We start from the raw sequence: 14495 nt of genomic DNA, 5'->3' as shown, positions 1-14495 counted from the left end.
CATTTATTTTCCTGCAGTCTTTAGGCTATGTGAGTTTTTTTTTTTCTTTTTTCATATTCTTATATAGACCAAAATAAACACTTGACTCACATTTAATTAGATAATTTTTATTTTCAGATGCTAGGCAAAATACTTTCATAGACCTGCACAGAATATACTTAACGATGTATTTGCTGCACAATTCCCTCTGGAAATGCAAAAACAAATGGATTGTCAGAGTTTGAGTAACAGCATTCCAGGCAGTAACTTTTAAATGGATGGTCGGACAGATACTTATGCATTCGTTTTGTAAAGTCACTGCTCTAATCACAGCACTTTGATTGAATGCTGCAGATTCCCCAGTGCTTTATTTATGTATTCATGAACACCTACTCTTATTTTGTTAATAAATGATCCTGGACGGAACTTAGCAAGTGTCTTTTGAAAGTCATCCTTCTGACTTCAGTTTTCAGTTAAACATGAGGCATTCATTTCTATGAAAGGAAATGCTAAAATGACAGCTACTCTGCAAAAGTCAGATCTGTGATTAAAATGCATTGACTTTATAAACTGATATACAACATGTTTACTGCTTAATCTTCAGAATGAGCATATGTATTACTGATACTAGCAAAGTTCACTTTGTACCACTGGCAATGACGTGTGAAGATTGAGAAACAGTAATGTACATGTCGGTTAAGTGAGCTATGTGCTCCCCACTGAAATATGACACAACTATGAATGAGAAGTCATATCCATTTTTTTACAAATTGCTGCTTTTTGATTTAATTTCCAGCCAATAGTACAACTAATACTTCTATAAAGTAATTGAAAATGTGGAAAAACTACTTTCAAGCAAATATGACAAACACTAAAACAAAATGAAAGAGTCAGACAACAGTTTCTAGCATTTATTTATGAAATAATGAACATACCTTGGGCTTTACTACAAAATAAATGCATTTGCCTGCAGATGAATTGATTCATGTTTAAATTACAGCAGACATTAAGCAATATAAGAGCAAGCAAATGCCATTTACCAATTTATTCAGTGTGTTTCAAATAAGTATACAAAACATTCTTCTTCTTCTTAAGCTCATACATCAAAATATGTTTAAAGAATATGATCCTTCATGACAAATTTTCAATTACAGATAGTTTGCACTGAGCAAGAAGAGTATTCATATTAATTTAGCAGGTCGAATGAGCAATCCCCATCTTTGAATTTAATGGAAACTGCGGCTAGAGTTTGAGTGTAGCTTGTCTGTGGGACTGAAAGCAATGCTTCTGACTGCAGACCTCCTGTCTTTTACCATAGTCAATTAATGTCTTCCTGGTTACGATTCTTTGTTCCATAGTAACAGGTATTATTGACATGCAAATCCAACTAGAAAGAAAACACACAAATATGAACATAAACAGTCTAACTTCCTTTTGTCAGTTATTGCTCTCCCAGATGTTTCAGAAGTTACTTCTAATCATCTTGCTTTTTCAGATATTCTGCAGATTGTATTTCTTAAGTGTTTTGCCTCTTGCACTCTACCAAGAACCATTGCAAACAATTTAAACTATTAGTCTTCCTGGCTCAGCAAGTTCTATTGAATGCGTATACATGCAGGGCCTAAGCTATCTTAGAGGATTCATTTTATGAATGGTATCATGCTTTTATTAAATTACATCCACGGTGGTGCAGCGGTAGCTTTGTTGCCTCACAGTAAGAGGTTCTCCCGTTCGATTCTCGGCTGGAGTGCGGGGAGTGCCTTCTGTGTGGAGTCTGTATGTCCTCCCCGCGGTAGGGTGGACATTCGAAAGACATGCATAAATGGGTGTGCCTTCGTTGAAGGTTGAACGTCAAGCTGGCACCTCGGCCTTCGTCAAAATCTACTGCCAATCATTAGCGGACCGGAGTTCCGTTGTAGCAACCCCTAACCAGGAAAAGCCGAAAGACAACAACAACATCATGCTTTTATTAAATCTGCCATTAGCTGAACAGACTCCAGGTTTGACCATGAACACTACAGCATAATGTTCTACCCTGATGTTGAAGTCAGATCGATGGTCACTATTTTATTAAGACATAAATGTATATTTAATTCAAAGGCAAACAAAATGGTTAGGTACATCGCATATGGCAGGGTTAAGTGAAACAAAACTAGTCCTCACAGAAAACAGACATATAACAAGACATAAATAATTATTCTGTAATGCTACCAGAAATGTGGTGTTCCTAATACATTAAAAACATTTTGATTGCAGCACACTATGGTAGGGTAAGACTGTGAGTTGTGAACAAGCTTCATCCTATAGTGCTGAGCAGGGTCGGCATTAGGTAAACTTTCACTCTAGGCAAAAAGGCCCTATGGTGCCAAGCCCCAAAAACCCTTTTTCTAAAAGTTTATCTTATTTTTCAGTTTTTTTTTTCTGCAGTTATTCATTCATTTGGTGGATCATTCATCCATTCAACATGTTCTATCAAGACAACACTGTACACTGACAACCATGGAGGAAACAACAGCATTAAGCTGGGGATCTGTGGCCCCTAGAAGCCATGAGGTTTTTAAATGCTCTGCGATGCATTTTAGAGTTTTTTTAAACAACCTTTTTTCATCCAATGCTTGTCAAAACAAAACTATGATGAAAGAAAGAAATTCAGTCTTACTGTTGAACTTTGTTTTTTTTTTCTACACCCTTTCAGCACATCCTAACTAACCAAGACTACCCTGCAATAACTAAATTAAGCAGGGGTGCTGTGCACCCAGAAGCTGTAGGGTAGAGATGCTCTGAGGTGAATTTTACAACTTTTATCCAAACCTTTTGATCCAATGGTGGTCTGAACAAAATTCAGCAATACGGAAAAGAATTTGAATCCTACTTGTCTTGTTTCAAGGAAGGAATAAGTTGCATCTGACCTTTAATGCTCAAAGCTGACCAAACACCACTTCACAATAAACTTGAGAAAACAAATACTTGTGAGGATATTTACATCTGGGAATAGTGCCCACCCCACCCCTACATCAAAATAGGTAGCCACTTTCTGTGTAACCCCCTGTGGTGTTAAATTGGGATTAAAACTAAGGCATAAATGCCAACAGTCATATCTGAAGATGGCATTATCTTATTTATATACAGCATGCCTCCTCATCCTCTACCCCCAAAAGGTAGCCATCCTGTGTGTACCCTTCTGATTTCAGACAAGGGGTCGGGAACAAAACTGAAAAGACAAACAGAATATAACATATTTGCTACCAGTCATATATGAACAGTATGCTTATTCAATCTCCCCCAAAAGATAGCCATCTATGTATGCACTAAATGTTTGATTGTGAAGAAAATGAAAAAAATTATCACAGTAATGTTTGCAATTTGTTACTTCCAGCGGTAATATATATTATATACAAGCTATAATGACCTTCTGTGCTTCTCTGAAGTTTGTGAGGAAAGTTAAAGAAATAATAACCACACTGCCCTGGCCCAATACAATATTTATTTATTTATTTATTTATTTATTTTACATTTGTTTACCGGGAAAGTCCGACTGGACATATGGCCTTTTTCAGCAGAGGCCCAGGGAGGAAAGCTCCACATAGAGCATAATACATAATCCATACAATTTAAAATAATTTGATTAGAATTGATCACACAGTGAAAGCAACAGAGTTTAAAACAATCAGGATCTAGTTGTAAACTAAGTAATCAATCAAAGAGTACAAAATATTAAAGCCTGGCTATTACAGAAAGGAATTTGTGAACAGATACTGTACTGAGTCAGACTATTAAAATATAAAGTGAAGGTAGCAAGACTACAAAAGAAGAGAGATATACCGCCCGATGGTATTATTTGTATAGGACATACACCACCCGATGTTATTATTTGTATAGGACATATACTGCCTGATGGTATTATTTGTATAGGACATATACTGCCTGATGGTATTATTTGTATAGGACATATACCACCTGATGGTATTATTTGTATAGGACATATACTGCCCAATGGTATTATTTGTATAGGACATATATTTCCTGATGGTATTATTTGTATAGGACATATACCGCCCAATGGTATTATTTGCATAGGACATATACCACCTGATGGTATTATTTGTATAGGACATATACTGCCCAATGGTATTATTTGTATAGGACATATACTGCCCAATTGTATTATTTATATATGATATATACTGCTCTATAGTATTATTTGTATAGGACATATAGCGCCTGATGGTATTATTTGTATAGGACATATACTTCCTGATGGTATTATTTGTATAGGACATATACTGCCCGATGGTATTATTTGTATAGGACATACACCACCCGATGTTATTACTTGTATAGGACATATACTGCCCAATGGTATTATTTGAATAGGACATATACCACCCAATGGTATTATTTGTATAGGACATATACTGCCCGATGGTATTATTTGTATAGGACATATACTGCCCAATGGTATTATTTGTATAGGACATATACTGCCCGATGGTATTATTTGTATAGGACATACACCACCCGATGGTGTTAGTTGTATAGGACTTATTAGTTTATTATTTGTATAGGACTTATTAGGTTATTTTTAGGTAGAGTATTCTTGTTTGACGTGGATCCAATTGTCCTATAGTAAGTGTAGTGTAAAGTGGTAACTGTAAAAAAGAGGAATTAGTACTGATTATATACATACAGCAACCTCTGAGATTTAGGAGGAACGTTAAAGAAATAATGACATCACCCCCAGCCCACACACGCACGCACACACACACACACACACACACACACACACACACACACACACACACACACACACACACACACACAAACACACAAGTACAGAGAACTGTACGCCAATGTGAGGGGCTGGATTTGGACTAGGTGGGGCTCATGGCAGAGGTGATTACTAAGCCTATGTCAAAATCCACTTATAAAGCCCTGGTATGTGGGGCCTCCAGCCCACAGGAGTTCTAAAGGTGTTGATATTCTCTGGTGCATTTATCCCCCTTAATTATTGGGAGATGCCTGCTAAACTAAACAAGTGACACCAGGGTCAGTTAGTTTCTTCCGGACAACCCCTAACAAGCAGGCGTAGCCACATCTATCCACAATTCAGATGTAAGATCATGATAAAAGAGGATGACCATGTATTTTAAACTTTGGTCCAAACAAACAGTTGCCACACATTAAAATATTGCATGTTGCTTCACATAATCACAAAACCAAAATAATAAGTAAACAGCAGCAGGCAGTTAGTCATTTCCCACCAAAGAAGACAATCACAGCAATTATGCCTACTCTGTGCTTATCAGGTGTCCAGTTAAGAAGTTCATCTTACTTCTCACAAATGCACATTAGTCCTTCTGAGCCATAAAATGATGGTTTAAACTGAGCAAATTTCAGGAGGATCAGTCACTTTTATACAGCCAACCACAGCCCCCACCCAAATTTTAGCTGTCCCTCTAAATCCCTACTAAAACTGGTGACTTTTGGAGATAAGGCGGTGAATTTCACTTAGTGAATAAGGACAATAACTGGAGTCAGTGAATTCTTTTACTTCAAAAATTATATATTAATCCACATTGTCTTATTCTGCCAATGTATTACGTTAACAGTACTAATATTTTAAAAGTCTTGCTGATTCTTCCTGAATTCCTTCCCAGTTCTTTTCAGATGTTTCCCTGATTCATTGAGAGCTATGACTGATGGCCATGTAATTTTTCATCACCACAGTCTGTGCAAACAAGTTGAATAGGCTAGTTCAAGTTGTGCCACATAAATCACAAACCAGAGATATATTGCCCAGAATATCTGGTTGATCACTACCAGCATCCCTGCAAAAATAACATCCATCTTGCCTTTAACTTTTCACACAAATCACACAGCTAGAAATATTGCCCAAAATATTTGGTTGATCACTGCCAATCCATCCATCCATCCTCAACCCCTTTTTCCCATTTTTGTACATGGGGTCAGGGTGTCACTTCAACAGTGACAATCATCTCCAGCCAAGGTTTGCACCGCTGGGTGGCTAGCCCTGCCAATAATACTGTAAAAATACTTATCTTGCAACCACACCACTTCTGTCATCTCAACTGTCAACAAAAAGCTAATAGATTATCAAAAAGTATCTGGGTGATCATTGCCAACTTTATTTTAAAATAATACACTTTTTCAAAGCTCCACTCTTTGAAATATTCCTATAACTTTGAAGAATGTCCCTGCTTTTATCGCAGGTAGCAAATAGTAAACAGAAAATCCATGAAAGGCACCTTCACACCTACATTTGAATGATGCAAGGCCTATACTCCTGTGACCTCACACTGTTTCCATAATTTACAATTAGTGGCGCTGACCACTGCCCATTGGATGCCCAAAGCTCCTGGGAATATTTTCTTCTTCTACTTCTGAGGCAATTTTTTATCTATTCATAATTAGAGCAAAGAAGCATCATTCTAAAAACATAATAAACAGGGAAAGATTACCCTTGTAGGAATGTCAAGCTTGGCACCTAGGCAATATTTATAAGGCCAGCAATGGTCCTGGGTTTGAGTCCACCAGTCTCCCTTGGATAATGTCCAGTTCTAATTAAATCACTTAACCAGAACAATGGCTTGGTTTGAAATGCAAACTTCAATCAACAAAATATAAATATGTATGCTAAAGAATGAATTATATTCAACACATACAGTTTGACAAGTATTACATTAATTTTATTAAATAAGGCATTATTTTAATTTCCTCTCAAGCAAGAATTTGAAATAACATTTAACATTTATGCATTTATTTAACCCAGAATAATTAGAAGTGTCAATGTACAATTGCCATCAGAGTTTAACTTCCAACAAGTTGTTACTATCACCACCCTGTAAATTATTGTACACTGAGTCCAATGCTCTAAATATAAATTTATTAAAATGTTCACCTACTGTGAGATGTTTAGCTAAAGCATTCTTATCATTCTATTTCTAATATCTTTAACATGTTCTTTAATCTTCTAAAAAAATTTCCTTTTGTTTTTTCCCACATAAAACTGGATTACTAACACACTGTGCAATATAGCTCTTGTCTGTACTTTGACAGTAATAGTATTGTTTAATATAAAGCCTAGTTTGTGAATGCACTAAAAACAAAACATTGCAAACACCATTTACAATTAGAGCAGGTGGACATTCCTACCTTGGAAAACCTGGATCTAATTACACCAAATTACTGATTCTCTCTCTCTCGTTTACATCTTTAACTCTATCACAGTGTTTATCAAGTTGGCCCTACATGCTGGTACACAAGATATGCCTTTATGCAACACTGATGTTAAAGTCTCAAATATATTAACATAATTAAGATTATTTATATAAGAATCCTCAGTCTGGTAGCTCATTATCTGCCCTCCCCGTCTGCCTCTCCATGAATGTTGGAATTGATTCTGGTTGAAAAAATGTATCCTGTTAATTTCCAAGCCCTCTGATATCTGCAAAACATTCTGTACTCCTTTGCTGGCTGTCCTGGATATCCTTCTCAATGGTGGCTTGTTCACCTGTCTCTGAAAAAAACCTAATCCATGCTGACATAATTGGCTGTATCCTGATTGATTTGATGACTATGGTTTTGCTTAAAACTGGTTAAAGGATAAGTAGTACAATTGCTACAGGCTTCAGTCACTTTCATTTTTTTATATTTTTTTGGCTATCATACTGGCTATATGTCTATCCAATCTGACATCTTTCAAAGCCAAATCAGAAAAATAAAGACACAAAGATACAGTATTTTTCATTTCTTTCTCTAAACCATTTAACATGGTGATACTGCCTTTCTGTAAAATTTTAATAAGCTATAAACCAGTTTTATTAAACAATTCAACCAACTCAATATATGCTGGATCAGTGTTAGAAATGCCATTCAGGAATTTAAGAACTCTAAGCCCCTTAGGAACCTGATTAGACTATATATACACTGGTCCACATATAAATTATCTTAGACCAAGGACTTATATTTAAAAGGTTTCTTCTCTAAGACTTAATGTCCATTGCAGTGTTATTAGCTTTAGAAGAAACCGAGACTTGAGCAGACTGCTGAAATGGATTACATGGAACATTAAAACATCTTAAAACAGCAGGCATGTCCTTAGTTTTAGTAAAATCTATTGGTTTAGGACTCAAAGTGGAGAAGAAACTTGTACCAATGTTTTACTGCCATAGTACTCTGTTAAGGAAGCATGTGCCATAGTCCGAAATAAATCCAGTGAGCACTGAGAATGTAAAAATTCACTCAAAATGTTCATTGTCTGTTGATCAACAATAGCCACAGCTCCTATTCTAACCATAAGATCTGACCCTAGGTCAGATGAGGTACGGTGTGCCATAGTTCCTAAGGCCAAAACTGGAGTGGCAATACATAAGAAATACAAAACAAAACAAAACAAAACTTGCCAAAAAAATCTCCAGTAAACTAGTGATACTCAGAAAACTAAAACCATAAGAAGCATCAGACCGACCACCGGAACTACAGTTTAATAAATAGAATTAAGCATTTTTTATACATACACAAACTTCTTCACAATTCAACACACTGTACAAATCACAGACTTAAATAACAAGTTCATTAAACCAATCAAACAACTATACAATTAATTAACCAATTTGTTAAAAATTAAAACTTCAGTCAACAAAATGTGAATATATGCTAAAGAATTAATTATATTCAACACATACAATTTAACAATACCACATTAATTTATTAAATAAGACATTCCCTGGGATTCACGAAGCTCCACGCAAGAATAAGACTATTCTTGCATGGAGTGGTTTGTGTCTGTTTAGAATAGCAGCGCTCCTTGCATATGAATGAAGGCACGCTGCTGTTTAATCTAAATGGACAGGAACCATGAACGAGCACAGGAGGCATGTATCAGCAGTGCCTGCACATGTAACATGCCCCCTTTGCTCAGAAAGTGCCGTATGGCACTTTGTGACACAGACGAGTGTCACTGTACATAATATTGGTGCCTGGCTCTAATATTATGTACTAAACCAGTGTCCGCAGACACTGAAATGTAAGTAGCTAAATTTCAGTGTCTGTGGACACTAAACTAAAAAGAAAACAAAACACAAACACACCTGGAAGGCAGCAGCCTTCAAGTGCACACCCCTGAATGTATGCACTCTTCCCCTACATGCATGGAAGCAGTAGGGCAAGAGGAAAGCAATAAAAATACAAAAAAATGTATTTTTTTTTCATTAAATAAATCCGAAATTTAAGCAGTGCGCTGCTTGTTTGCATGGCGCATCACTATGCTTAGTCTGGCTGAAATCCTGAAAATGATAGACAAGTGCTACTGTGATAAAAAAACATCATCAAGCTGCTGTAGCATAGTGGTACTGTCATGGTTTAGCATGTAGAATATGCTCAGTTTGCATCCCCTCTGCCAATTTATTTAATAAAATTTTAAGGAATTTGATTGATAGATGTCAATCATATGCCTCACGTATAGCACAGTAGGGGTGGGAATATGTAAAATATAAATGTAAAAATGCTTTATAAATTTAATGGGAAAAAATAGATTTAAGCAATGCTTTGCTAGTGTAAGTATTGCTTACATGCTTTCAGCTGTGCTTATCTGGTTTAAGCATTGCTATGTGGATTTGCGTGGAGTTAAGCATAGTTCAACATGTTAAAACCAGCCAATCAAGAAAAAGGGCAGGAAAAGTGCCCTATTTAAACAGCACAGGTGGGAATACAGCCATAACCATTTGGGATTGCTCACAGCAGGACCAAAATGTCTGGTGTAGGTGAAGGTGTTCGCTTCTGAGTGCAACATTGGGGCATCCAGGAGTCCAGGGTCATGGTTGGGCTCCTAGTAAAAAAACATGATGCCAGGCTTCTGCAGGGCCAGTACCAGGGCTCCCAGTACAAAGTGGAGGCCTGAGACCAGCTTGCACATGATCTCACCGGTGCCACTGGCATACCCTGGACTGGTGAGCAGGTACGTCACCACCATAATGACCTGAAGTGGAGGAGGGGTGCAGTCTTGGACCAGTGAATCCAAGAAACCTGAGCGCAGGATGTCCCATGTGTCTGTAAGTATGCAGTCTTAGGTATTTGTAAGTATGGAAAAAGTTCAACTTCTGATTGTGCAGGTGTGATTAATGTGTCATGTCTCCCCATACAGCTGCTGCAGAGAGGTCCCAGAATGTTGAGGGTCATGCCCAGCGACTGGCCCAGCTGCATCAGCATTATGGTGAATACAGCATACCTCCTAATATTAGCAGTAAGAAATCAAAACTATAGTAATGGTAGTACTGCCTGTATATATATAATTGTGTAAAAGTCAAGAATAAATGACTGTGTCAGGCTGCCAGCATTACAATGGAGTATTTCCAGCTGCTGTGTAATACAGATGTCAGTAGCAAACAAGGTAAAATATGCAGGAGAGGAATATTAGAATCTGTACGAGTGTGTCTGAGTGAGCCTGCCAAGAAAGTGCCATGTCAGGGCTACTGTAACACTTAGAAATGAAAAGCATTCCCCTGTGCAGATCATGCAGGAATAGTAATTGTGGATTTCTGAGTTGTGCACAGATATGTATGTCAAAACTAATAAAGGTGATCCCAAACACTGGTGTGTGTCATCTCACTTGTACCTGAAAAATAGAAATATGTATATCCTGCAGAATGCATTAACTGAGGTGAACTGATTTAGCACTGCTTATCTGCATACTTTAGAATGGGCATGTCAAATAACTGAAAAAAGCAACAGTACATATTTCCATCAGAATGTGTTTTACATGTGTGTCTGCCAGCATTGTCCTGTGTTCACCTTTCAGTTTCAGATGTATGTAGCTGTGAATGTACTGAAAAAGGTATAAGGCTAACAGGTGCAGACTTAAAACCTACACTGTGTACTCAGGAATCTAAATTGCAGTATGTAGTTGTACAACAGTCAAATGTGCTATCCAGCGAATGTGCACATGTTTCTCAAACAGTGACACCAATGTCTGTTGTGTATACATAATTTCTACTGAAAATGGGAAACAAATAATGCAACATGTGATAAGAAAAGTACTGTGCACAAAAATATGTACTAGATAGAAATGTCACAAGCAACACACAACACCTCCCCAGTAGCTTAGTCTGATAAGGACTAGGCCTGTAGTTCAATTTTGCACACACACCATGGTTCGAATCCATGGACCGCCACTAACATGTCAGTCTGGTTCTACAGTTGTAAACTGCAATATGAATAGAAAAAGTAATGTACTGCAACATATATATCTTCCACACAGGGCACACAGGTAAAGAAATCTGAATAGAAATACTAGTATGATGTGTATAACTACAAAAGGTGTACAATTGCTGTGTTGATCAGCCCCAGTCCTACAAATAGATGCAAGCTAGACATCCACACTCTGCAGTCTGGCCCAGACAAGCCCCTCAAGTGTCACGCTGTGATGGATAGTTTCCCCAGTTGCCAAGAAACCCGCACATGGAGAATGTCACAGTAGATGTATGTCAAAGGCACAACACACACTCCAGGACCTGCAACTAATATGTGAATCTGAAATATGTGTAGAAACAGCAATGTAATGTGCACACAGTTCATCTGCACAGGACCCACAGGTAAAGAAATCGGTATAGAAACAGGTATGATGTGTATAACTAAAATAAGGGTACAAATGCTCTGTTGAGATGTACAACTGTTGGCGTGCTGTAGCAGCCCCATGGCCCAGGTAGAGTGTAAGTGTGGTCAGAATGTAGAGTAGTGAATAGTAGTGTACTGACAAATATACTTGATAGCAGTTGTCAATTAAATCTGTTCCCTTCCCCCCACCACTCAATTGATCCAATCATCACACTGAAACCAACATGGGTATTTTCCTAAACAAACCTCTACTGTTGGGACTGTTGTTCCATTTGGTTTATCATTGTTTAAACTATGTGCATACTAATATTCCCTGTTGAATAATCATTGTTATTGCCTGCCTGACATACCACTAACTGGCATTCTGTTGCAACTCTGAATGCCATTCCATATATGCATGGGTTCTGTTTGCTATGGCACTGTTATAATTGCACTGTTTTGGGTAAATGGGAATATCCATGCATGCTATTTTGACTAATGTTGTAATGTGTTTTGCATGACTAACCAATATTAATTGTTAATTTCCACACCATTGCACATATGTTAAGGCAGATCCCAGTAGATCTGCCTCTCCCACCCCACCTGGCCTAGGCAATGGGTCCCAGCATGTCTGGGACCCAACCGATGTCCCTCATCTGCTGGTTCTGCACAGTCCCTCGGGTAGAACCACTGCAGGGGATGGGGCTCACCCCCCCCCCGCAAGTAGGTGCGGTGAAGATTTTGTCACCCGGGACATCGTCTGTGGCATGGTGCAGTGTCTTCCAGATGGAGCTGGATGACCACCTGCACCAGGTGGAGGGCAGGCTGGTGCAGCTAGAGGGGCAGGCAGCCCCTGCAGCCCAGCCCCCAGCACAACCACCTTTGGGGCTGTGAAGGAGTAGTGGTGGCTGTCATTGGGTGGGGACAGTGCCACTAGTACCATCTGGGAGGCTCATGAGCCTCTGATTCCCAGCAACCCTCCCTGTCAAGGTGTTTAACCCTGCCATGTGTCATACACCACCCCTGTCTGCTGTCTTGTCTGTCTTGTCTGCCTGCAAATGCAACCTCTCCTAACAAACCTCCCTCACCACACTTATCCATAATCCTTCCTTAACATCCCACTCTCACCTTAAAAAAAAAAAAGAAAGGCCATCTGTCCCAAAAAAAATCATGTCCTATACATAGCTCTGCATTTCGCCCAGAGACATGTACCCATCACAAAATCTAATCCTACCAATCATCCATATTGTATGATGCCCACACACCTCCCTGTAAGGTGTGAGGCTCCAAATTCTAAATTGCCCATATTGAAACAGCTGTTGCTGCCAAAGAAATACAGAGCTATGGTCCTTTCCTACACCCATCCTGCACATCCCTACCTTTTTTCTCCTCTTTTTTTCCCCCCTGCTTGCCCCAATTTTACCACTTTCCTATCTCCCTGTTTTCTTTTCTTTATTTGAAATTAGCATGGGTTTAAGCAGCCGTAAGCGGGCGTAAGCGAAGCTGAGCTTACCACAAACTCGCTTACAACTGCTTTAAAGTGCCTTAATCACTCTGTCTCCAACAGCCCCTGTTTTTCCCAGCAACAAAATAATTAGCCCTTGCAAGTCTGAAACCCAGGACCCTGCACACTATAGTCAAAGTGATTTACCACTAAGCCATTTAAGATGTAAATAAATTTGATGTTTTCTCAAACATATCATGCAGCGCAGTCATTCAACAGTAGGGAAAATGTATTTATATATGTAGATGTATGTATGTGTACCCCTCCGATATACCTCTGGGACAGCAGCCTGCAGCTGGTGAGTATAGTATTTTTTGTTTAGGTTTGCCAATACACCGGCCATGTTATGGCCATGGTATTTGCCATCCACACATTTAACACACCTACCCATAATGCATGCTGTACATGTTCACTTATTGTTGCTGTTAACTGCACTGCATCACACTGGTCACCAAGGTGGCATATCTGAAGGGTATGTAAGAGTCCTGCAGTATAAGTAACAACCTGTCATTGCAAGATGTGTGCACAGAGATGAACATAATGGTTGGACAAATGGCCTACAGGAACATGTCTGAAACATTACCCTTATACAGTGGCTACAGGAGTGTTTATACCACTATTACAATGGCAACTGTTACAGATATACACAACGGCATATCACAATACCACATTCCATAACCCTTACAGCCTGTAATGTGATCCGAACATGAGCAATGAATGTGTAATATGGAATCATATGTTAGGACAGCAAATATGGGGAATACATACCTTAGCAAACACTGGAAGCATATGTGTGCTCACACTCCAAATAACATATTGTGGAAGCAGCTTTTGAGGTACTGACAGCATTCACTCTTCATGAGTATGCACCTTCCATCAAGTACAGGTCCTCAATGTCACATCAAGAAATGGTTTGCTGTCCAAGACGTATGTCCATGACATTTGCCTACTCACCTGCAACAGAGGCAGTCATGGCTTGCACACATCTTACAAACCATGGAATGGATCCCATATCCAACAGGTAGCACTCAGGAGTCAGAGACGTAACTTTACCTCACCAATGCATATACCATTGCAAACAGTGCAGACAGTCAAGTATGTGACGAGGAAGTATGGGACAACATTAATGTAGAAAATAAACAGATGACCATCCAAGACAGACGATGATACATGTTGCAAATTGGTCATGAAGGCTGCCTAGAAACATGCCACAACACTGAAGGAGTTGCAGGAATGTCTAGCAAGTACTGCCTGTGCATTACCTGTGTCAGCAATTGCCTGGATTTTGCATAAGTGTGGCCTAGGGTTAGGGTAATCAGATGGGAAAGTTGGTCCACAGGAAACATCATCCAGGGCTCTCTACAGGTTACATATGCATAACATCAAAAGTCCCCCAAAGGCA

This window comes from Protopterus annectens, chromosome 3.part1 (assembly GCF_019279795.1).
Source record: "Protopterus annectens isolate FY-2018-M chromosome 3.part1, PAN1.0, whole genome shotgun sequence".
In the NCBI taxonomy this organism is placed as follows: domain Eukaryota; kingdom Metazoa; phylum Chordata; order Ceratodontiformes; family Protopteridae; genus Protopterus; species Protopterus annectens.
Note: the sequence above shows the minus strand (reverse complement) of the source record.